The sequence below is a fragment of the Scyliorhinus torazame genome, chromosome 6 (assembly GCF_047496885.1).
Source record: "Scyliorhinus torazame isolate Kashiwa2021f chromosome 6, sScyTor2.1, whole genome shotgun sequence".
In the NCBI taxonomy this organism is placed as follows: domain Eukaryota; kingdom Metazoa; phylum Chordata; class Chondrichthyes; order Carcharhiniformes; family Scyliorhinidae; genus Scyliorhinus; species Scyliorhinus torazame.
Window position 1 is genome coordinate 260,475,034 of NC_092712.1, and position 24,889 is coordinate 260,499,922.

General features: G+C 49.5%; 1 long non-coding RNA gene across 1 annotated transcript in view; it reads right to left on the reverse strand.

Annotated features, from left to right (window-relative positions):
* Positions 1–2,303: 2,303 nt before the first annotated feature.
* Positions 2,304–24,889, reverse strand: part of LOC140425806 (uncharacterized) — a 104,510-nt gene continuing 81,924 nt past the window's right edge. The window contains exons 2-3 of the long non-coding RNA XR_011948020.1: positions 3,002–3,172; positions 2,304–2,483 (exon numbers count right to left, since the gene is read on the reverse strand). This is a non-coding gene — a long non-coding RNA (uncharacterized lncRNA). The remainder of the gene's footprint in view (positions 2,484–3,001; positions 3,173–24,889) is intronic.

The window sequence follows — 24,889 nt, forward strand, 5'->3', positions numbered from 1 at the left end:
CCGATGCCAGCACGGATGAGCTCGACACCCGGGCCAGCAACAACGCAAGAGCTTCGGCGATCACAGCGCACAATCCGTGCGCCGAACCGGCTGAACTTATGAACCCGTCACCCCTGCCGGACTTCATTTTTTTAACAGGGGCTGAATGTGGTGAATGTATTATACCAATAATCCACCATTGTGTCAGTATCATGCTTTGCCTTTGTATTTGCATCTATGCTATGCTGTTGCCCTTGTGGGCTCCACCTATGGGCCATTGTATAGCATCATCCATAGGGGAACATGTTGGGACACGTATGGGCTCTGCCCATGGCTCCTCCCCTTGAAGGGGGTATAAAGAGCAGTTGACCTGTAGGCGACGCACAGTATTGTTTCAGTCGCAGGCAGGCACTGTTCTAAGTTGATTAAACCCACGGTTTACTTTTACTCTTGTCTCGAGTGAATTGATGGTCGCATCACGAGCATTGCATTGTGCACACCCATCGTTCACCAACCCATTCACACTCATCTGAGGGGCATTAGACAGTGAGGTAGCGGTGACAGCACAGTGTGTTACAATGTCTAAATGGGCAAGAGAAACTGACAATGGAGATCAGGAGACAAGCATTGCTGATCGAAGGGTGAGGAATTATCGTACATCAGCTAAAAAGTATCAGGACCTCAATGAAGGAAGCTCGAGAAGTATCATGCATCTATCCATGCACTAGAAATGGTTTCTGTGAATATGCAGCAGGTCCAATTGGAAGAGTACATCAACAATGTCTTCAGCCTCAGACTGAAAAGTTCACAGAACCGCAGTCGACTACATGGCAGCCCAAGCTAATCTGGAGCAGAACACAAAGAAAAGTCTGATAGGGTGTCATTGATTTGCAGATCCGTGGCTATAGCGAACCAGTGCCACATTCCTCTAGACTCACATGATGCTACTGTTTCTCAGGAAAGCCCCGCATTGGTATTCTCCTGTTAACTTCCACTGAAACATAGAACATACAGTGCAGAAGGAGGCCATTCGGCCCATCGAGTCTGCACCGACCCACTTAAGCCCTCACTTCCACCCTATTCCCGTTACCCAATAACACCTAATCTTTTTTGGTCACTAAGGGCAATTTAGCTTGGCCAATCCACCTAACCTGCACGTCTTTGGACTGTGGGAGGAAACCGGAGCACCCAGAGGAAACCCACGCAGACACTGGGAGAACGTGCAAACTCCACACAGACAGTGACCCAGCAGGGAGTCTAACCTGGGACCCTGGCGCTGTGAAGCCACAGTGCTAATCACTTGTGCTACCGTGCTGCCCGTCAAAGGTGACAGAAATGAACAGAAGAGGTGCAGCAACGACATCTCAGGGTTATGCTGCCATGAGCTATGCAGAGTGGAGAGAATCTGCTAAACAGGATAGCAATGGGAATATGATGAGACCATAAATTTGGTGCAGAGTGGGTTGCGGTTCTAAGTAATTTAAATCACGTGGAAACAGTGCATAAGTAAATATATGAATCAGAGTTAATCATATCTGAAGGGATAAAATTAAAATTAACTAAGTAGAGGGTACCAGCATTAAATGGATATGTATTGTATTAAATACAAATCTGATATACATAAATAATTAAATAATAAATAGGAGCAAGGGTACATTAAATTAAAAATTTATGTAAACTAAATGTAATTATTTAAAACGACGGGATAGTCTACTGCCTGCAATTCCTGTCCCATCTGGGAGCTCTCAGCTGTTTCATGTATCATGGATAACTAGGTGCACAGGAAGTTCCTTCAGTTGCTTTAACCCAAGTTTAAGGCTTCGACGTCTGAGGAATGACTCTCTGTAAGGCTAAACATTTCCTGGCATACATGTTCCAGGAGATGGTCAACCTGCAGCTACAAAGAGTTCAAGAGGATAGGAAATCAATAGTTAACTGGCAAGGTGGGAGGAGGTAGCAGAGTAATCCCCTGAGTGTGGTGCCCTTCAGCATTTTTCAGTGTTTTCCTTTTAATTTAGAGTACCCAATTATTGTTTTCCAATTGAGGGACAATTCTAGTATGGCCAATCCATCTATATGCACATCTTTGGGTTGTGGGGGTGAAGCCTACACAGACACGGGGAGAATGTGCAAACTCCACACAGACAGTGACCTGGGGCCGGGATCAAACCTGGGACCTCAGTGCCGTAGGCGCACTTGGGTACTTTAAAAGAAGTGAATCTCTGAAGAATTTGCGTGCTTTTCGACAGAAGTTTGGATGAGAAAGCTAAAAGTCACTTGAGTAATAAATTAAGTTAATTCTAACAGGAAGACATAGACACAAATCTTTTTGAAGATGAGGTGAAACAATTCATTCATTTCATCGATAATGTGCTTCGAGGTCACGAGCTGATTTGTACAGACTTGTACGTGATGGTTTGCAGGCATCCTTTCCAAATGTAGAAACCATTCTGAAAATAGTTTTCATAATACTTGTCACAGGTGCTCTGGTGAACGTTCTTTATCTGTATTGAAAGAAAAAAAAAGTTAAAAATCGATGAGTCAGGAACATTTGACAAGTTCAGCAATATTGACGATTTAAAGTGCACCTTTACAAGATTTTACCTATGATAATGGAATTGAGCATTTTATGAAGAAAAGGTATAGAAAAAAATCTATTTATGTGCCATGCCAACAAGAAATGAAGCATGAAAATCTTAAGAATCTCTCCGTCTTCCATATTCTCTTGTTTAAATTCTGTTTTTTAAAATGGACCATTGCTGGTCTGATATAGTGGCCGCAGCTGGTCACATGCTGATAGTTCCAACCACCATCACTCTCCAGACTGACCTTCAGAAAGTCTCTTCAGGACAAAGAACAGAATCCTGCTGACAGAGCCACTGAGATTGGGTTTGGACTACGTGGATACTCCACTTAGGTGAATTTACAGCAATAACTTCTTTGAATTTGTGAGAGCAAATAAGGAACTTAACTTTTAAAACTGAATGAGACTCTGAAATGTACTGAATGGCAGTGTATGCACCTTGTTGATTGGAGTTTTTGCTCCTGCGCTGGACTGGCTCATTCTGTCCTGCACTGGTCTGTGCTGCAGTGATGTCATTGGCTGATTTTTCCATCTCGTTGCTCATCAGCAAGTTCCATGTTTGTTCACCTCAATGCACACATCGCAATATTAATCGTCTTTATCATCATTCTGAAAAGATGTAAGCCTGGATTTCAATTCAGCAATTATTCATACGGACGTGTTTTTACAAGTTAAAAAGCACTAAAGCAGTGACCCATTTGTGCATTTTTGCGGCTTACGCATTTGTACTCTGTGGGACGAGGGTGAGTAGTGTCGTGAGGAGCATGGCATCAGTGGGGGGAGCAGAAATGAAGGTGAGTGTGGGGCCCCACAAAGTGTAACCCCACCTCTGCTTCCCTGCTGCATGATCTTGTGATGCTTCCCCCGTCAGTGTCTGACTTTTGAAAAAATATCATACCACAGCTCACAAAGCTCTGTTAAGTTGCAGTTGCCATAGCAGCACACTCCACATGCTGCACCCCTCGCTGCAATTCAGACCTTCTCACACCCACCTTGAAGCACTCCAGCTCGGAGAATGCAGCAAACTGAGCATCCACCCCTAGCCTACCCCGAAAAGCACCACAAGGAAGCCACACATTCTCTCCATACCTCTTGTGCCCTTATAACATTAGTGAAAGTGTGGAGCATAGTTTGCCACCCTCTCACAAGCTATGTTAAGATTGGGCCACAAATCCATTGCCAGCCGTATCTTTCCCTCCCAGGCCACCCACAGAGCATCCTCGTCTCGTCAGGAACGTTACTCTGCACTCTACATGAGAAGGGAAGGCATTGTGCATACACATGCTGGCTCATTCCTCAGAGCAGCCTGAGTTCTGAGTTGCTCTTCAGTTCCCCGAACATAACCTGGAGATCCTCCTGCACTAAGGATGTAGGCTCACAGGAATATTCTGTTCCCCTAGGGCCCTGGCAGACTCCCAGTTCCACTAAGGCAGCTTGGGTCAAGACAGCACCAGAGAATCTTTAGTGGCATGAGAAGGTCAATGAGATGCTTGCTTAAAGCCATGCAGCCCAGCCTTACTACATGCTGGCCTCATTCGCATACAGTATGTTATGCAGCAGCAAATGCCCATTGCCGAGAGTAAACAATTAATGCTCATGTCAACAGAGGAAATTGGTGGCAAATTTGGTGGACCCATCAAAGTTAATCAGACTTTGAAATAAAAATAGAAATTCCTGGAAATACTCAGCAGGTCAGGCAGCATTCTGTGGAGAGAAGCAGACTTAACAATGATCTTTCATCAAAACAGAAGAAAGATCGAAATGTAAGAGTTTTTAATACAGTAGAAGGAGGAGGGGACAGGAAGAAGGGAAGGGGAAGCATTTGGATTTGTGTTGCCATGGAGATTAGTCAGAACAGTGGAAATGGAAACTATAACAAACATGTTGGCTACATCCCGTGTCATATGTTGTCCAAAATAATGGAAGCACACAAGCTAACGATCTGGGATTGTCGACATTGAATTGTGCCTTTTGTAATATTAATTACTTAATGGTCATCTTAATGGATTAACTGTTAAGTTAAATCTGGAGGTTGGACAATAAGGAGCTCGCTTCAATATACATTCTGGGCTTTACATAGAACATAGAACATACAGTGCAGAAGGAGACCATTCGGCCCATCGAGTCTGCACCGACCCACTTAAGCCCTCCCTTCCACCCTATCCCCGTAACCCAATAACCCCTCCTAACCTTTTTGGTCACTAAGGGTAATTTAGCATGGCCAATCCACCTAACCTGCACGTTTTTGGACTGTGGGAGGAAACCGGAGCACACGGAGGAAACTCACTTTTACGTAACTTATCTCATAAAGAAAGGGTACACACAGATCGGGGTACAGCTTTTTTTAAACTCAGAGAACACATGGTACGGTCAGAAGTCTAACATCTACAGAAGCCAAATTTGATCCCTGGGCACCCTGGATGTTTTGTGAGCCCATTTCCTTCTCCTCTCTCTTCCAGCAGCTTGTCATGCTCTGCATGTCCTCTGTTCATTCACAAAGTCATGCTGTATTCCAAGGGAGTGGCTACTGGTGCACCTCTGTATGGGACCAACTACTTGATGCTAGCAAAAGCTCATTCAGCACCTGCTATACCTTTCCCTATGCCATGTGACGTAATGATGCAGAGCTCCAAACTCTTGTAAAATAAAGCAACAGACAGAAGAAATCAGTTAGTTGGTAAGTAGCTGATGATCCATTTAAATAAAGCTGGTGGGAGGCCCTTCCTGCAAATACAAATATGGGATACATAGCCAGAACAGTGGTATTTTAATCTGCAGATGTTATGATGAGGCTTGGCGATCATATATTGGACCACATTTGGAAGACTGGGTGAAATATTGTGCTTACCCCTATGGCGTGTTTGGTAATGAGGGAATTTAATTGGATAGGAGAGTGGCAGGTGGGGCCAAAGAACTCCGATTAAGTCCATGTAGGAGGACCCACGGACGGTCGTCCGGTCCTACCGCCAACTGAGGCCCTTAATTGTCCAATTAATAGCTCCTTCATCCTGCTGCCACAAACCTTTACCAGCAGGGGGCAGGGGGCTCACCCTGTGGGGATCATGGCTAGCAAGCATTGACGTATTTGCTTGCGGGCTCACAGGGAGTTGGGGGTGTCACTTGTTCAAAGCCATTTAGTGCTTGATTAAGGGATCCCTCATTTACAAATGGAGGGGTCAATTAAAACCCTGCTCTTGCTGTTGAATCCCCTCAATACCCTCTCCCACATCCTGCGAGCCCCCTCCTGCCATCACTCGCCTCTACCTGGGTTCCTCCTCATTCCAAGACCTTGGATGGGTGTAGCACCATCAGCAGCTACTCTTCCCCAGTAATACTGCTGAGTACAGAATTGTTGCTGACCTCTGATTTACCAGCAGCTTTTGGCATTTGGGACTTAAGCCCCCGGAGTGAGGGAGGCCTGTTAAATACCTGAGTACTGTAGAGGGACAGGTAGTATTGAGGAAGCAGGGGGGCTGCAGAAGGACTTGGACAGGCTAGGAGAGTGGGCAAAGAAGTGGCAGATGGAATACAATTTGGAAAAGTGTGAGGTTATGTACTTTGGAAGGAGGAATGGAGGCATAGACTATTTTCTAAATGAGGGACTGCTTAGGAAATCAGAAGCACAAAGGGATTTGGGAGTCCTTGTTCGCGGTTCTCTTAAGGTTAATGTGTAGGTTCAATCGGCAATTCGGAAGGCAAATGCAATGTTAGCATTCATGTCAAGAGGGCTAGAATACAAGACCACAAATGTAATTCTGAGGCTGTATAAGGCTCTGGTCAGACCCATTTGGAGTATTGTGAGAAGTTTTGGGGTCCCTACCTACGGAACGATGTGCTGGCCTTGGAAAGGGTCCAGAGGAGGTGCACAAGAATGATCCCTGGAATGAAGAGCTTGTCGTATGAGGAACAGTTGGGAACTCTGGGTCTGTACTCGTTGGAGTTTAGAAGGATGAGGGGGGATCTTATTGAAACTTGCAAGATACTGCAAGGCCTGGATAGAGTGCACGTGGAGAGGATGTTTCCACTTGCAGGAAAAACTAGAACCAGAGGACACCATCTCAGACTAAAGGGGCGATTCTTTAAAACAGAGATGAGGAGGAATTTCTTCAGCCAGAAGGTGGTGAATCTGTGGAACTCATTGCTGGAGAAGACTGTGGAAATATGTTGCTAACTTTTGGTTGGTTCAATTGGCTCTGGTTTATAACCTTTGCTCTAGAGTCGCCAGGTATCTTTATGATACCGCCACGGGGTTCAAGTTCAAGTAATGATCAATAACTCAACACACCAATTAGTAAGATTCAAATCAAAACACATTTATTATGCACAGTAAATCACTACTCATGCATAAACTCTACTTTCTAGGCCATTCTTATCACTAAAAGGCCTATACTTAGCTTCGGACTGGCCCACCAGGTCAGGGGAACAAATGGCCTTTCGTTCAGGTTCTGAGTCTGCAGGATTCAAAAGCTGGTATGGACTGGTAGCTAGGAGCGCCTATCTCGTAGCGAGCGTTGACTTGAGACTTACTTGCTTGGCGGAAGCTGAGACAGGTCACTCTCACGGGTTGATTCAAGTTGCTGAGTGACCCTGCCAAAGAAGGATGATTTGAACTTGGGGGTTTTACTTTATAGTCCCCAGGGGCTTCCCGCCCTTCGGGGCGGACCCTTTTCGATCACTTGGATCGATTTCTCCAATACTGAAGTTGTTCCCTGATCGTTGGGCGGTCCCTAAATGTCCGTTGGCCTCCCTTTGTCTTGGCTCCTGCTGGCGCCGAGGAGTCTGGCTTGGCTTTATTTACCTTAACTGTTGCCATTGTGCCTGGGAAGCGCTCATTACTATGTAGATGGCTGCTGCATTACTATGCAGATTGCTGCTGGTTTCAATGCTGTCTAGTTGTTTTGCAGGTTTCAATACACATGATTTCTGTATTTGCTAGTCTTTGCCTGTGTTGGCTGAATTTTCCTTCAGCCTTTGCGATTCTCCATTTTAAGTCGGGAAGTGGCCAACTGGTTTAGGGGGCTGGTTTAGCACACTGGGCTAAATAGCTGGCTTTTAAAGCAAACCAAGCAGGCCAGCAGCACGGTTCAATTCCCGTACCAGCCTCCAGGAACAGGCGCCGGAATGTGGCGCCTAGGGGCTTTTCACAGTATGTGGCGACTAGGGGCTTTTCACAGTAATTTCATTGAAGCCTACTTGTGACAATAAGCGATTTTCATTTTCATTTAATTTCAACTCAGGTGGCTACACTATGGAGGCCAAATCACTGTGTCTTTAAGACAGAGATAGATAGGTTCTTGATTAATAAGGGGATCAGGGGTTATGAGAGAAGGCAGGAGAATAGGGATGGGAAAAATATCAGCCATAATTGAATGGCGGAGCAGACTCGATGGGCCGAGTGGCCTAATTCTGCTCCTATGTCTTATGGAGTGGCACAAACTTTGGTGAGTCTTGTCAAAACGAGGTGAGGCATTGGTCTTGCCATCGGTCCAGTCAGCAGCTAAGACCCCTGTTACTCAGACCTGCTGAGATTGTCCTGTATTTTCTGTTTTTCTTTCAGATTCCAGCATCCGCAGTAATTTACTTTTACCCCTGTTACTCCTGCCTACTGTGTACAGGTTTGGCCAATAGATGGAAAATTCATTTGATGGGGAAAGACTGGAGCAACATGTTCTAAAGTGTAAAGGGGAAAGTTGTAAGTGACAAACTGAAGTGACAAATTAACTTACAGTTCTACAATGACTTTCTTTCAGTTAGCCCTTAAATCTGCTCTAATTTGTATTTCTACTCATATTATTTCGGGATGGGTGCACTTTGCTGAATGCATAGCAGCTGCCAATTTGTTTTGTGTCAGCTTCGTTAGCAAACATTCAAACAAAGCAGATCATTATGAAGTTGCTGACGACTGCATCAAACAAAATGTGGAGTTTTCAGAAGATGAATAGGAACACTCAATCATAGAATTCATACAGTGCAGGAGGAGGCCATTCGGCCCATCGAGTCTGAACTTACCCTCTGAAAGAGCACCCCACCTCGGCCCACTCCCCCACCCTATCCTCGCAACCCCCCCCAACCCGCACATCTTTGGGCACTAAGGACACTAAGGACACTAGCATGGCCAATACACCTAACCGGCTCATCTTTGGACCGTCATAGATGGATAAATCATAGATCTCGGACTGGATTCTCCATCCCGCCAGCCTCGTTTTCCGGAGCGGCACGCCCTCGCTGGCGGAGGGATTCTCCGTTCCTGCCACCTGCCAATGGGATTTCCCATTATGGCCAGCCCATGCTGCCAGGAAAACAACAGGCATGGGTGTGCTGCCTGCGCCATGGAGAATACCGCCGGCGGAGAATCCAGCCTTCATGTTTTGATTTGATGACAATGGGGCAATTCCGAGGAAGTGAATAGATAGATGTTCTGAATTGAAGTACCCAGCACAGTTTTTCATGCAGTTAATTCTGGTACAGATTCATTTAATAGATTATCATAGAATTTACAGTGCAGAAGGAGGCCATTCGGCCCATCGAGTTTGCACCGGCTCTTGGAAAGAGCACCCTACCCAAGGTCAACACCGCCACCCTATCCCCGTAACCCAGTAACTCCACCCAACACTAAGGGCAATTTTGGACACTAAGGGCAATTTTATCATGGCCACTCCACCTAACCTGCACATCTTTGGACTGTGGGAGGAAACCGGAGCACCCGGAGGAAACCCACGCACACACGGGGAGGATGTGCAGACTCCACACAGACAGTGACCCAAGCCAGAATCGAACCTGGGACCCTGGAGCTGTGAAGCAATTGTGCTATCCACAATGCTACCGTGCTGCCCACATGAAGTTACTGTGAAAAGCCCCTAGTCGCCACATTCCAGCACCTGTTTGGGAGGCTGTTATGGGAATTAAACCGTGCTGCTGTCCTGCCTTGGTCTGCTTTCAAAGCTGCTAAATCGCCACATTCCAGCGCCTGTTCGGGGAGGCTGATACGGGAATTGAACCGTACTGCTGGCCTGCCTTGGTCTGCTTTCAAAGCCAGTGATTTAGCCCTGTGCTAAACAGCCCCTCATTTGAAAGGGTGGGAAACCGCGTGGGGCATACTGACCTCATTGCTTCAATTTCCATATGTCCACCTGTTTGGTGAAACTAATTCATAAAATGTATTCAAAAGTATTAGGAAAAAGGATTTTCTAAAATAGTGGGAAACATTAATGCAAATTTAATCCTGTTCTTCTTATTAGACATTTTGTTCTTATTATCAGTTCTAGTGGCTAAAGTACTGAAAGGCACCAAAAGTAGAGAATGGGGAGAAAGATCCATTTGAATAGCTGGAAGGCACTTTTTGCAGTATAATGGACAGAGACATGGGAAGGATTGCTCAGGTGAAATAAAATACTTACTTCCAGCCAAACCTGTTTTCACACACTAAGTCAAGCTGTGGAGCTATCACATTGCTATATTCTTAACTGCAGGGAACTGGTGTTGCATCAATTGTAGGCTATCATATTGCAGAGGAGCAGATCACAGAAACTGCAGCAGAGACACAGCACTCTGTCTACCAGCTGGCACAGCAGTTGGGCATCGCATAGGGACCTGAACTTCACAAAGCCGAGTACAGATGTAATCACCCAAGCAAAAGACTGTGCGTGCTGAAAATCCAAAATAAAAACAGAAAATTCTGAAAGTACAAAGCCGAGCACTCTTACTGTGTCCCAATGACCCTCAGTGTGAGCTCGTCTTCCGATAGAGGCATTGCACAGCATTGTGCTGAAAAGCTTCAGATAATAACCTCCGCCACCACTTTTTCAGGCTGCAGCTGTTTATCAGAGAGTCATAGAATGGTTACAGTACCGAAGGAGGCCATTTGGCCCATTGGCTCTGTGCTGGCTCTCTGAAGGAACAATTCACCTAACCCTACTCCACTGTCCTTTTCGCTGAACCCTTCGAACATTTACTTTTCAAATAATGATCCAATTCTATTTTGAAGGTCTCGATTGAATCTACCTCCACCACACCCACAGACAGTGCATTCTGCTTGCTGCAAAAAGAATGGTGTCATGTCTCCATTGCTTCTTTTCCCAATGACCTTAAATCTGTGGGGTCGGATTCTCTGTCAGCCGATGCAGAAATCGGGTAAGGCGATTGGGTGGAGAATCGGTCTTGATGCTAAAGTTGGGTCGGGTTCACGCCAAATTGCAATTCCCCGGCGCCTCGACAACTGCGTCAATGCGTTCCAATCCGCATGCACAGTAAACACCGTTTGCATATCATTAGCGGGCCTGACCCGGTATTCTCCCGGGCCTCCACAGCACTCCGCCTCCACTGGGGTGAATTCCCAAAGGTGACGTTCACTAGTGCTTTTAAAAATCGTGAACAGCCGCCGTGGCTGATGAGGGGGAGAGAGGCGGTAGGACACGGAGTGGTGCGACCGTGGGCTGCCGGTCTTGGCACTAGCCGGCTCGCTGGGGCAGTGGGGGGTGAGGTGGGGTAGTGGAAGCAGGGGATGATGGGGAGAAGGGCTGGGGTGACCCACACGGGACTGGGGCGGTGTTCAGGCATGGATCGCCATTGCCGTGACCTGCAAGGCAGCATTCTTGCTGTACACCCCATTGGCCACCTACCTTGGCCCGTGGTTCTGCAGACTGACACCGGCCGTTCGAGTGCCCCAACCCTCCCACCCCAACACCCACCCGGAGTGATGCGCCAGGGACAGTAGTGGGGGAGTCAGAGGCATTGCGGTGTTCCGGCACTTCCTGTGCAGGAGTCACCGGCATGGGCCCCATCACCTCCTCCTCCTCCTTCGGAGTGTCCAATGGCCCCCGGGATACTCCATGGGATGGGGGTGTGAGGGGAGCTGACCCCTGAGGCTCCCCCTCCACCTGGCACAGCCAGTCCTTGAGGCCTGCTGTCATCTCGATCATGGCCTGCATGCTCCTGGCCTTGGAGCAAGGGAGTGGACCACCTCCGCTTGGGTCAGTGCCACATCACGCTGCGATTGTACCACCACCTTCTGGGTCAGTGCCACATCAGCCGGTGACTGCGTCATCACCCTATGGGACTGGGCCACATCGGCCAGCAATGCCTCTGACTCCCCCACTCCGTGTGAGTGTGCACACCAAATAGTTCCCCAGGAGCCTCTTCACTAAAGTGCCCAACCGAAGTGAGAGTCTCTGAGGTGCTGGAGGGTGTGGAGACAGCTGTGATGGGAAGTCAGTGTCTTCCCTGCCTCGAGCCCCGAGGTGTCTCAGGATGCAGATCGAGGGCTCCCATCCGTGTCGGTCTCGCCCTCGTCGCTGGTCGACACACGGGGTTCTGACTGTGGTCAGGGTCGGGGGACACCAGAAGGGCCCACCCCTTCACGAGCAGCTCCTGCAACTCACAAGACAAGACGCATGATTGCATCACGAGCCGGAGGTGAGTGGGGTGGTGGGTGTCATGATATTCAGGTAAACATCATGGTACAAACATACATACATACTGATGGACAGATCAACGGACCAATCAACACACACACAACACCACAGCCAATCACAGGCAAGAGCATACACACTACAAAACAGGGAACACGACACTTCCCGGGCATTCCAGCAGGAGACAGCTCAGGGCACAGAGCTCACAGCAAGCCACTCAGACATCCACCATGTGCTGAGTGCCACTCCAATATAGCATTAGGAATATACCACAGATTCTAGGGTTATGATCGAACCTCAGTAACCAGTTTACCACTGTAAATAAATGTCAGTAATAAAACTGAGTTGTACCATTCGCAACCGTGTTGGTTCGTCTGTGTAGCAGAGTACCCAACACATCATAGTACCAGGAGTAACTGTGGGACCTACCTACGAATCCTCCGGAATCTGCCATCCTGCGCCATGGATACCTTCAGCACGCCGCAGCCGCTACAAGTCACTGGAAACCTCGGCGTCAATTGGAAGCTGTTCAAACAGCGCTTCCAGCTCTTCCTGGAAGCCAACGAAAAGGAGAGCGCTTCAGACACCAGAAAGATCGCCATCCTCCTCTCCACGGCAGGTCAACACGCCATCCATGTCTACAACTCCCTGGTGTTCGCGGAAGGTGAGGACAAGACCAAGTACAAGACGGTCCTTCTCAAACTCGACCAACACTTCAATGTCGAGGTCAACGAGAGTTTCGAGAGGTATCCCTTCCAGCAGCGCTTGCAGGGTAAGGATGAGCCCTTTCAATCCTTCCTTACGCACCTCCGTATCCTCGCACAGTCCTGCGGTTATGACACTTCCTCCGATTCAATCATTCGGGACCAGATTGTTTTTGGGGTCACCTCGGGCATCTTACGCCAGCAGGTATTAAAAATGAAAAGCCTCTCCCTAGCCTCCGCAATCGAAGCCTGTGTCCTGCATGAAAACGCGACTTGCCGCTACTCCCAATTTCAAGTGGCCGAATCGGCGCTGCAGGGGTCCTACGCGGCCGGATCGGCGAGGCAGGCATCCTACGAGGCCGAATGGGTCCAGGCGATCGAGTTCCTCCCGGCCCGGACGAGGGCGGCCATTTCGCGTGCTTTCTGGGGCCTCCCGCGTTTGTGCGTGCCAAAAAAAGACGTCGACACAGTGGGACGTGATGTGTAGGCACGCTTGACGCAAGACCGAACTGCGCATGCGTGATGGCGCAATGAACGCCATGATGTCACGACGTGCGGCAACTGCGGAGCTGCACATTTAAAGCGGCAATGTCCGGCAAGAAACCGACAATGCCTCCGCTGTGGCAAGATGGGCCACTACGCTGCCTGCTGTCAAGCAGCTCAACCTGCCAATGCTCCCCAATTCCGACAACCTCGCAGGGACGTGCGGACCATTCAGACTCCTTACTACGAGTCGTGCCCAGACGATATCCAGACCAGTGACACACACGACCGGGACGCCTCCCGTGTTGCGGTCATTGATGGGAACCGGATGTCTCAAGCCAGGACCCACCAGCCGTTGCACGTGAACACTGTCAATCCAGGTGATGAATGGTGTGCCACCCTAACGGTCAACCGATCACCGATAACATTCCGTCTGGACACTGGCGCCTCCGCCAACCTCATAGCATGGTCAGCCTTCTATGCCATGAAGGTCAGACCACCAATTCGGCCATCCCGTTGCAAGATGGTCGACTACAATGGGAACGTTATCCCGGCTATGGGATCCTGCCAGCTCCAGGTGACACACAACACACACAAGGCCACACTCTCATTCGAAATAGTCGGATCATCAAAGGACTCCCTGCGAGGCGCACAGGCATGCAAGGCTTTCCACCTCGTGCAACGAGTCCATGCTCTGTCTCCAGAAGGCACATCTGACTTCCTGGATGCAGAATTCAGGGCACAGCTCCAATCACTCCTCGCCCACAACCAGGAGGCATTCGATGGCATGGGAACACTGCCCTCCACCTACAGAATACGGCTCAAACCGGACGCCATCCCGGTCATTCACACACCTCGCAGGGTCCCAGCGCCACTCAAAGACCGCCTCAAGCAGCAGCTGCAGGACTTCCAGGACCAAGGGGTGCTGTCCCGGGTCACGGAGCCCACGCCATGGGTCAGCTCCATTAAGAAGCCCTCCGGCGAGCTCCGGATCTGCATTGATCCAAAAGACTTCAACAACAACATAATGAGGGAACACTACCCCATACCCAAACGGGAAGAGATCACGAGCGAAATGGCCTGGGCTAAAATCTTCACAAAACTGGATGCCTCGAAGGGTTTTTGGCAGATCCAACTGCATCAGTCCAGCCGAAAGCTGTGCACCGTCAACACCCCTTTCGGCAGGTTCTGCTATAACAGAATGTCATTTGGCATCATCCCGGCATCCAAGGTCTTTCACAGGATCATGGAGCAGATGATGGAGGGCATCGAAGGGGTGCGCGTCTACGTGGACGACATCATCATCTGGTCCACCACACCACAGGAGCACATCAATCGTCTCCAGCGCATCTTTGCGCGCATACGGGAAAACGGCCTGCGCCTCAACCGAGCCAAGTGTTCTTTCGGCCAAACCGAGCTGAAGTTTCTGGGGGACCACATATCCCAGTCAGGGGTCCGTCCGGATGCGGACAAGGTGAGCGCCATCACAGCTATGCCGCAACCGGCAGACAAGAAAGCAGTGCTACACTTCCTAGGCATGGTCAACTTCATGGGGACGTTCATTCCCAACCTTGCCTCCCACACAACGGCTCTGCGCCACCTAGTCAAGAAGTCCACGGAGTTCCAGTGGCTGCCCACACACCAGAAGGAATGGGAGGAGCTCAAAATTAAGCTCACCACAGCCCTGGTATTGGCGTTCTTCGATACATCTCGTGACACTAACATTTCGACTGATGCCAGCCAGTCCGGCTGTGACGTCCAGCGTGACGTCCAGGCCTCTGCATCCCCAGTCCAATGGAAAGGCGGAGAAGGGCGTTCACATCGTCAAGCGGCTCCTCTGCAAGGCTGCTGCTGCCGGATCGGATTTCTGCCTAGCCCTGCTGGCCTATCGATCGGCCCCACTAGCCTACAGTGGGATGACACTGCGTCATGGGCCCCGGTCGCCTATGCCTCGCGGGCCATGACCCCCACAGAACAGCGCTGCGCGCAGATCGAAAAGGAGTGCCTGGGTCTGCTGACCGGAATAGACAGGTTCCATGACTATGTGTATGGTCTCCCCCAGTTTACCGTTGAGACTGACCATCGCCCCCTGGTCAGCATCATACATAAAGACCTGAACGAGATGACCCCTCGCCTCCAGCGCATCCTACTTAAACTCAGGAGGTATGACTTCCAACTGGTCTACACCCAGGGAAAGGACCTTATCATTGCGGATGCCCTATCTAGAGCAGTGAGCACACCGCCCGATTCGGAGGGGTTCGTCTGTCAGGTTGAAGCGCAGGTGGCCTTCACATCGGCAAATCTGCCAGCTGACGACTCCAGTCTGGCCCGTATTCACCGGGAGATAGCGGCTGACCCCCTTCTACAACGGGTGATGCGCCACATGACGGGAGGGTGGCTCAAAGGACAGTGCCCACAGTTCTACAATGTCCGAGGCGACTTGGCTGTCATTGATGGTGTCCTCCTAAAGCTGGACCGGATGGTGATTCCGCACAGCATGCACAAGCTGGTCCTCGACCAACTACACCAAGGCCATCTGGGGGTCGAGAAGTGCAGACAGAGGGCCCGAGAGGCGGTATAGTGGCCGGGCATCAGTGATGACATCACCAATATGGTGCTCAACTGCCCCACCTGCCAAAGGTTTCAACCGGCGCAACCTCCTGAGACGCTTCAGCCCCATGAGCTGGTGACGTCCCCCTGGGCGAAGGTGGGTGTGGACCTTTTTCACGCGCTCGGCAGGGACTATGTAATCGTCATTGATTACTTTTCAAACTATCCAGAGGTCATACACCTGCACGATTTGACATCATCCGCTGTCATAAGGGCCTGCAAAGACACCTTCGCTCACCACGGCATTCCGATTACTGTCATGTCGGACAATGGGCCCTGTTTTGCCAGTCATGAATGGTCGTCCTTTGCTGCTGCGTATGGCTTCACACACGTGACGTACAGCCCTCTGCATCCCCAGTCCAATGGAAAGGCGGAGAAGGGCGTTCACATCGTCAAGCGGCTCCTCTGCAAGGCTGCTGTTGCCGGATCGGATTTTGCCTAGCCCTGCTGGCCTATCGATCGGCCCCACTAGCCACTGGCCTCTCACCAGCCCAGCTGTTGATGGGTCGCGCCCTCAGGATCACGACCATTCTGGTACCCACAACCAACCATGCTCCGATACTACACTGAATGCAACAGCAGCGCGCTCGCCAGAAGATGGCATATGACACATGGGCAACTGATCTTCCCGCCCTGGCGCCTGGAGACGACGTCTGCATCCACCTAGCAGAAGGTGGTTGGTCAGCACCTGCCGAAGTTCTCCGACGCGTGGCTCCCCACTCGTTCCTGGTTCGCATGCCAGATGGATCCATTTGTAGGCGCAATCGCCGGGCTCTTCGCCTACTTCCACGCTCGCTACGGGAACTTACACCGGCACCACGCCTTCCTGTTGTTCCTGATATCGACTTTGTGGAGCTTCCTGGCACCATGCCCCTTCCGTCGTCGCCCGTGGCCCGGCCCATTCCTCAGCCGGTGGATCCAGACCCACCCTTGAGGCGGTCAACCCAAATTCGTCGCCCACCTACTAGACTGGACTTATGAGCCTGTTTGTACATAGAACTCATAATACCATTCATAATTATGAATACTCATAATATGTTTGTGTTCTTCCTTGTCTTTACAGGAATTTGTTTTGTCGTTCAACATTTCCCCGTTCTTTGTTTATGGTACATCCTCGTTGCTCTGTTGCACCCGACATCGCCCCTTGTATATAGTTTAGCCCCATGTACATGCTGTAGATATTGCACACACACACATCCAGCTGCACTCAGTACACATCTCTATTTATAACCACATAGGCACATGTTCTTGTAAAAAAAGGGGGGATGTCATGATATTCAGGTAAACATCATGGTACAAACATACATACATACTGATGGACAGATCAATGGACCAATCAACACACACACAGCACCACAGCCAATCACAGGCAAGAGCATACACACTACAAAACAGGGAACACGACACTTCCCGGGCATTCCAGCAGGAGACAGCTCAGGGCACAGAGCTCACAGCAAGCCACTCAGACATCCACCATGTGCTGAGTGCCACTCCAATATAGTATTAGGAATAGGTCCACAGATTCTAGGGTTATGATCGAACCTCAGTAACCAGTTTACCACTGTAAATAGATGTTAGTAATAAAACTGAGTTGTACCATTCGCAACCGTGTTTGTTCGTTTGTGCAGCAGAGTACCCAACACATCAGTGGCAGTATGTGGGAAGGGGGTGTAGGGGTGGTGGTGTGGAGAGGGGATGGTGGGGTGGTATGGATGTGGGGCTAGTGTGGTTGTGGGGATGGTAGTGGAGTGGGGATATGAGGGTGGTGTGGGTGTGGAGGGGGGTGTGGGGTTGGTGTGGGTGTGGGGTGGAGGGGTGTGTGTGGGTGGTATGGGGATGGGGTGATGGTGGGGATGGTGATGGGTTGTGGTGGGTTAGGGGTGGGTGGAGGGATGAGGGGGTGACACATGGGCCATTAGGAACTGCAACCCAGCGGGGTCTCACTTCCTCCCCCGATGCCGACCTCCGCCCCAGCAACTGCGGTACAGGATGGGGTTTGGCCGTCCACTGGATAGTGGGGCGGGCTTACAGCTGTGTGGGATGGGGGTTAGTGCCATGGGCACAGTTCTGCCTACTCACCCTGGCCGCCCTGAGGAGGTCATGTAGTTTCTTCTGTCACTGCTGGCTGGTCCGGATGGTGTTTCCCACGGCACTGATGGCCTCTACCACCTGAGCCCAGGCCTGGCAAATGGCGGCTGGCAGCCTCCTCCCTGAACCAGGGTACAGGGTCACCCGCCTCTCCTCCACGGCGTACAGCCGCGTCTCCAGTTAAGTGTCGGTGAATCTCAGTGCTGCTCTCCTTGCTGCCATGTTGTTGGCTGGGATGGTGTGTGTGTGGGGCATGCAGTGTGTATCTGTGGCTGTAGCTTGTCAGCCTCCTGAGCGTCAATCCCAAACCTGGCGAATCCAGCACCATTTCTCATTAGAATCGATTGTGTTCCATGTGGCGCCGGTGCGAGCCCCTTAACAGTCGCTGAATCGGTCCAGGTGCACCACCAGTTTTGCCGTCGCAGAAGCCCACGAACCCTGCTCCGGCGGCAACACTTATAATAATAATAATAATAATAATCTTTATTGTCACAAGTAGGCTTATATTAACAGTGCAATGAAGCTACTGTGAAAAGTCTCAGGAACGGAGAATCCGGCTGGTGACCTTTGGTTCTTGATCCTGCCACCAACAGGAGAGGTTTCTGAACTTATCTACTCTATCCAGACGCTTAATGATTTTGAACATCTCGATCAAATCTCCTCTCAACCTTCCCACTCCACAAGGGGAACAACCCCAACTTTTCCAATCTATCCATCTAACTAAAGTTCCTCATCTTTGGAACCATCCTCATGAATCGTTCCTGCCCTCTTTAATGCTTTCACATCCTTCCTAAAATGTGGCATAACAGGGACACAATACTTCAGTTGAGACCGAACCAGTTTTTTAAATGCAGATTTAACATAACTTCCTTGTTTTGAACTCTATACCCCCATTAATAAAGCCCAGGACACTTTGTTAATCACGCTCTCAACCTGTTCTATCATATATCATAGAATTTACAGTGCTGAAGAAGGCCATTCGGCCCATCGAGTCTGCACCGGCTCTTGGAAAGAGCACCCTACCAAAACCCACACCGCCACCCTGTCCCCATAACCCAACCCAACACTAAGGGCAATTTTGGACACTAAGGACAATTTAGCATGGCCAATCCACCTAACCTGCACATCTTTGGACTGTGGGAGGAAACCGGAGCACCCGGAGGAAACCCACGCACACACGGGGATAACATGCAGACTCCGCACAGACAGTGACCCAAGCCGGGAATCGAACCTGGGACCCTGGAGCTGTGAAGCAATTGTGCTATCCACAATGCTACCGTGCTGCCACATTCAATGATGTTTCGAATCTAAACCCAGGTAGCCCTGCTCCTCCACCGCCTTTAGAATTGTCTTTTTCTTACATTGCCTCTCCACATTCTTCCTGCCAAAATGAATCACTTCACATTGCATCAAATTCCATCTGCCATTTGTCCACTCAGCACACCAACGTGTCTAAGTGCTTTTGGAGTTCTACACTGTGCTCTTCATGGTGATTTTGGTTTTCCCATTTATACCTTCTCTAGACCCACTTTTTGTTTTTTCACTTGTGCCATTAACACCCTCTTTTACCTTGCACCATCATCCCCTTTGTCATCGGCCCTATCACAGACCTTCCCTTTCGTTATTCCACCCCTCCCCCATTTCCCTGCATCAATATTTGTTCCAAATCTATTCCATCTCTGTCTTTTTCAGTTTCTGATGAAAGATCATCAACCTGAAACATGAACTCTCCACAAATGCTGCCAGACTTACTGCGCATTTCTGTTTCCAGCACAATGCAATCACCAAGTGCGCAGAGAGTGAAGCTGAAGATTTGCCCTATCAGAGGAAGGGATAGTCACCATGCCCTCAATTTCTAGTCAATGGTAACTTCCTATCGGAGGCTTTACAGCAGGATTTTTCAAAGTGCGGGTCCCGACCTGCAGGTGGGTCAGAAGCGGGTGTTGGGAGGGTCGGGGAACGATTGGTCACGCCATTCCACGGTGGTCCCAATCATGTGGGAAGCGCCCAATGGCTACCGGCTTTTAAATTGAGAATGGCGCTTGCTGCTGCCTTTTAAATGAAATTAAATGAGGCTGTGTGAAGTCTTCCAGGCAGAAACAGCAGCAGAGAGCAGGTCAGGCGCCCAGCGCGTACATCTGGGGCTGGATTCTCCGTCGGCGGGATTCTCCGTTTTGCCGGCGCCCGGGGGTTTCCCGACGGCGTGGGGCTGCCCCATGCTGGGAAATCCCATTGACCGGCCGGCGTAAAGGAGAATTCCGCCGGCGGGTCGAGGCTGAAAAGTGGCTGGGCGGAGAATCCTGTCCCTGATGTCAAGAGCCCACCATGTACGTGCTTTTGGCACCAAATCACAGAGCATAGCTGCTCCCATTTTCTAGCTGCTGGCAAGAGGACTGTGAAGATGGATCATTTTCTTAAAAGTATGAGATGGCCAAGGACCTACTGGTCAGGATCTCACAACAGAATCTGCTGGAGAGAGCTGCTCAGGTGAGTCCAGGTCAGGACTGAGCAGTGATAGTGTTAGCTCTGTACAAAGCTCCAGGGCCTCTGGTCAACAGCTTACAAAGAAGAAACTTAACTCTGGAATAAAGCACTCTAAAGATGGTTTATGGAGGTATGGTTTTGTCAATTGTGCCAATGCAAATAAGGATGCTAAGCCCATGTGTGTTATATGCAGGGAAGTACTGCCAAATGAGAGGAAAAGTTTTAGATTTTGAAAGTGAAGTGTTGGGTGAAAAATCCCTTTTGAGGTTGAGACCCTAGGGTCAGTGGATCCTCACCTATCTGGCACAGGCCAACCTCATTGTCGGTGACTGCTCTCTCCTCAGGCAAGCCTGTGATTTCCAGGGCCCATTCCTCATAGGAGGTGAGGACTCAAATCTATGGCTTACCTCCCCTTCTCTTGGCCCTTTTCCACTTATTATGGTTTATCTTCTCCTGTGAGGACGAGGGAAGGACATTCTGAGCCGCATGCTTGATGGGTCAGGGGTGTCTATAGCAGATGGCATATGTGGGCACTGCACCTGGACATGAAGGGGTTGTGTTGCTGGGTTCCAAGGGGGTTCTGAGTAACATGCTTGAAGATTGGATTTGAGGAGGGTGCGAGGTGTCAGCCAGTGAATTGGGGGGGGGGTAATTTGAGGGGTGGCAGGCTGAACTGATGCCAGGAGAGAGGTGGTAACTTACCTTGTAGCTCATTGGAGGTCGTTGGTCTTCTTCCAACATTGGACGGCGGTCCTCCTGGTCGTGCTGCCCGCACTGACTGCCGCTGCCACTGCCTCTGAGGTGGCATTGCTCACCTTGCTGCTGGTTCTCCAATCCCCTTGGGGAACAGGGTGCCCTGTTTCTCATCCACAGCATCGAGAAGTCTGGCCACGTCAGCATTGCCAAAGTGAGGAGCAGGTCTGCGCACTGCCATGCTTGTGTGTTGACTGGGAGTGCGTGGCGAGGGAGTGTTTAATAGCAGCTCCCCCTTGTTAGAGCAGCTGAGAAGCGAGTCGGGTGAATCAGATGGTGAGGGAGCCAGTAATGTCAAGAATCTTGTGAAGGCTCCTTTTTGGCACTAAATGCCGTTGAATACAGGCTGCGATCTCGCCAATGTGGTAGTTGTGAAACTCTCCGCTAAACTCGTCCAAAACCGGACTTTAACTATTGTTCCCTGAATTGCGCCCATAGTTTCTGAAAGTTACTGAAAGCTGAGTAGAAAGACAGCCTTTTTAAATGTGACATTGATAGATTCACTCAGCTACTTAGCCCCCCAGGGAAAATGGAAAAGGAAATATTTAACCATGGGTCAGATCTGGAGTTAGTGAACGTATTAAATAGATTGTGAAATATTGTTCTAGTAATGAATAATACAAAGGAGCTTCCTTTCCAAAGGAAGCAAACTACAGTTAACCATTGATGGTCACTGCTGAAAAGTGTGTAATGTGACTTCCGAGACACAACTTCAATGATGCACAGTAACTTTGTGGTTATGGTACGGGAATAGCAACCAGTGTTCTTGGGCTCACAATCTCACCGAGGCAAGGTGCAAAACTGATTTTTGTCATTTGTGGGACGACACCAGTGAAATGAAGACAACAAAACCTGCAACAAATTCTTGTAAAAAGCCAAATTGTTCACTAGTACTTTTTAGCCTGGCCTTGACATTTGTTCAAAAGTATGCTATTAATTTTTAATGTTGTCAGGCACTTAGCGAATAGCAATATACATTGACTTTCCTGAGCTGCCCATATCCCCAAAACAAGTTTACTAATGCAGAATGGAAATCAGTCACATTAAAATGTTCACTATTAAAACATATCACACCTCATACAGGTGAAGTCTCTATCATGTTAACCTTCACAGTGGGCCTGCCCACACCTCCACCCTCTGTTGCCTTCCGTTCCCCCCACGTCCCCAGGCACAGTGGTCCAATATCAACCACCCCCGATGCAGACCCCGTTCAGAGGGTGAGTGTGCTGTCAGCAGAAAGACAGGAGTCAGAGTTTAGCAGAAACTGAGGAGCATCAGAACTTTCCTCACAGCGAGTTAGCATCACTCTGATAACTTAAATAGTGACCCGCTGACAGCCAACACAGGCCCACCACCCTGGAGTGATGTTACACAGACCCTTGGAGGGGGGGTAGAGGGTAGGCGGAGAGGGGGCTGTGTTATGGGGGGAGGGGTAGAGGGAGTTTGGGAGGTGGAGGGAGATTTGGGGGGGAGGGGGCAGAGAGATTGTAGGGAGTGGAGAGAGGGTGATTAGAAGGAAAGGGCTGAGGGAGATTGGGGGGAAGGACGAAGGGAGATTGGGGGGAAGGAAATGAGGTTTGGGGTGTTGAACTGACTATTCATTACTAGAACTGATATTATCCAAGTCTTTCTACATTTGGCCTGCTTCAGTATCTGAGGAGTTGCGAATGGTGCTAAACATTGCGCAATCATCAGCAGACATCTCCACTTACGAAGGAAGAAAGGTCACTGATGAAGTGGCTGAAGATAGTTGGGCCTCGGACACTCTACTGAGGAAGTCCTGCAGAGATGTCCTGCAACTGAGATGACTGACCTTCAGCCACCACAACCATCTCTTTGCGGTGGGTATGACTCAACAAGCAGGAAGCTTCCCCTGTTTCCCAGTGACTCCAGTTTTGCTAGGGCTCCTTGATATCACACTCAACAAATGCAGCCTTGATGTCAAGGGTAGTGACTCTCACCTTACCTCTGGAGTTCAGCTCTTTTGTCAATGTTTGAACCAAGGCTACAATGAGGTCTGGAACTGAGTGAATCCAGGCGGAACCCAAACTTGAGTATCCGTGAGCAGGTTATTGCTGAGTAAGTGCCTCTTTATAGCACTGTTGATGGCCCCTTCCATCACTTTACTGATGAATGAGTTAGACTGATGAAGTGGTAACTTACCAGGTTGGATTTGTCCTGCTTTATGTGTACAGGGCATGTATGGGCAATTTCCACATAGTTGGGTCGTCACCAATGGTGTAGCTGTAATGGAAAAGCTTGGCTATGGGTGTGGCTACTTCTGAAGCACAAGTTTTCAGTACTATCGTTGGTACATTGTCAGGGCCCATAGCCTTTGTAGTGTCCAGCGCCTTCAGCCTTTTCTTAATGTGATGTCGAGTGAATGGAATTGGCTGAACATTGGCATTTGTTTTATGCTGGGGCACCTGGAGGAGGCCAAGATGGATCATCCACTCAGTACTTCTGGCTGAAGATTGTCTTATCTTTTGCACTGATGTGCTGGGCTCCTCCATCTTTGAGGATGGGGTTATTTGTGGAGCTCCATCCTACAGTGAGTTGTTTAGATGTCCACCACCATTCACGACTGGATGTGGCAGGACTGCAGAGCTTAAATCTGATCCATTAGTTGTGGAATCGCTTAGCACTCTCCATCATTTTCTGATTTTGCAATTTGGCATGCAAGTGGCCCTGTGTTGTAGCTTCATGAGATTGACACCTCATTTTTAGGTATGCCTGGTCACTTCCTGGCGCACCCTCCTGCACTCTTCATTGAACCAGGGTTGGTGATAATGGTAGAGTAGAGGATATGCCAGGGTATGAGGTTACAGATTGTAGTTGTGTACAATTCTACTGCTACTGCTGATGGCTCACAGTGCCTGATAGTTGCCCAGTCTTGGGTTGCTTAATCAATTGAAATCTATCCTATTTTTACTGGAAAGAGGGAGGCTGAGGGGAGACCTGATAGAGGTCTACAAAATTCTGAGAGGCCTAAACAGGGTAGATAGTCAGAGGCTTTCTCCAAGGGTGGAAGTGTCAATTACAAGGGGGCACAGGTTCAAGGTGAGAGGGGGAAAGTTTAAGGGAGATGTGCGGGGTAAATTTTCATGCAGAGAGTGGTGGGTGCCTGGAACGTGCTGCCAGAGGATGTGGTGGAAGCAGGCACTTTAGCAACTTTTTAAGAGGCAACTGGATGGGTACATGAATAGTGAGGAAATAGAAGGATACGGACCAAGTAAGGACAGAAAATCTTTTTTTAGTTAAGGCATCATGATCGGCTTGGAGGGGCGAAGGGCCTATTCCTGTGCTGTACTTTTCTTTGGTCTCTGTTCTTTAGTAGGTGATAATGCTGCACAACATGATGGCGGGTATCCTCAATGTGGAAACAGACCTCATCTCCACAGGGTCAATATGGTGGTCACTGCTCCTGATACTGTCATGGACATGGATCCATCTGCTGAGGGGGCATGCTACATGGTAATAAGCAGGAGTTTCCTTGCCCATGTTTGACGGAGTCTGCAGTTGCCGCTAAAGGCTCCCTCCTGGCTGTATACCACTGTGCTGTCACTTCTGCTGGGGCTTTATATACCCACAGATAGTGATAGTGGTGTCTGGGACATTATCTGCAAGGTCTGATTCCTTGAGTCTGCCCAGTCTGTAAGACAGCTCTCCCAGTTTTGCCACAAGCTCCCAGAGGTTAATAAGGACTTTGCAGGGTCGTCGGGTTGCTGTTGTGTCTAGGTTGATGCCAAGTAGTGTGTCACTTATTACTCCTTACTGTCTTTCTAGCAGTTTAACAC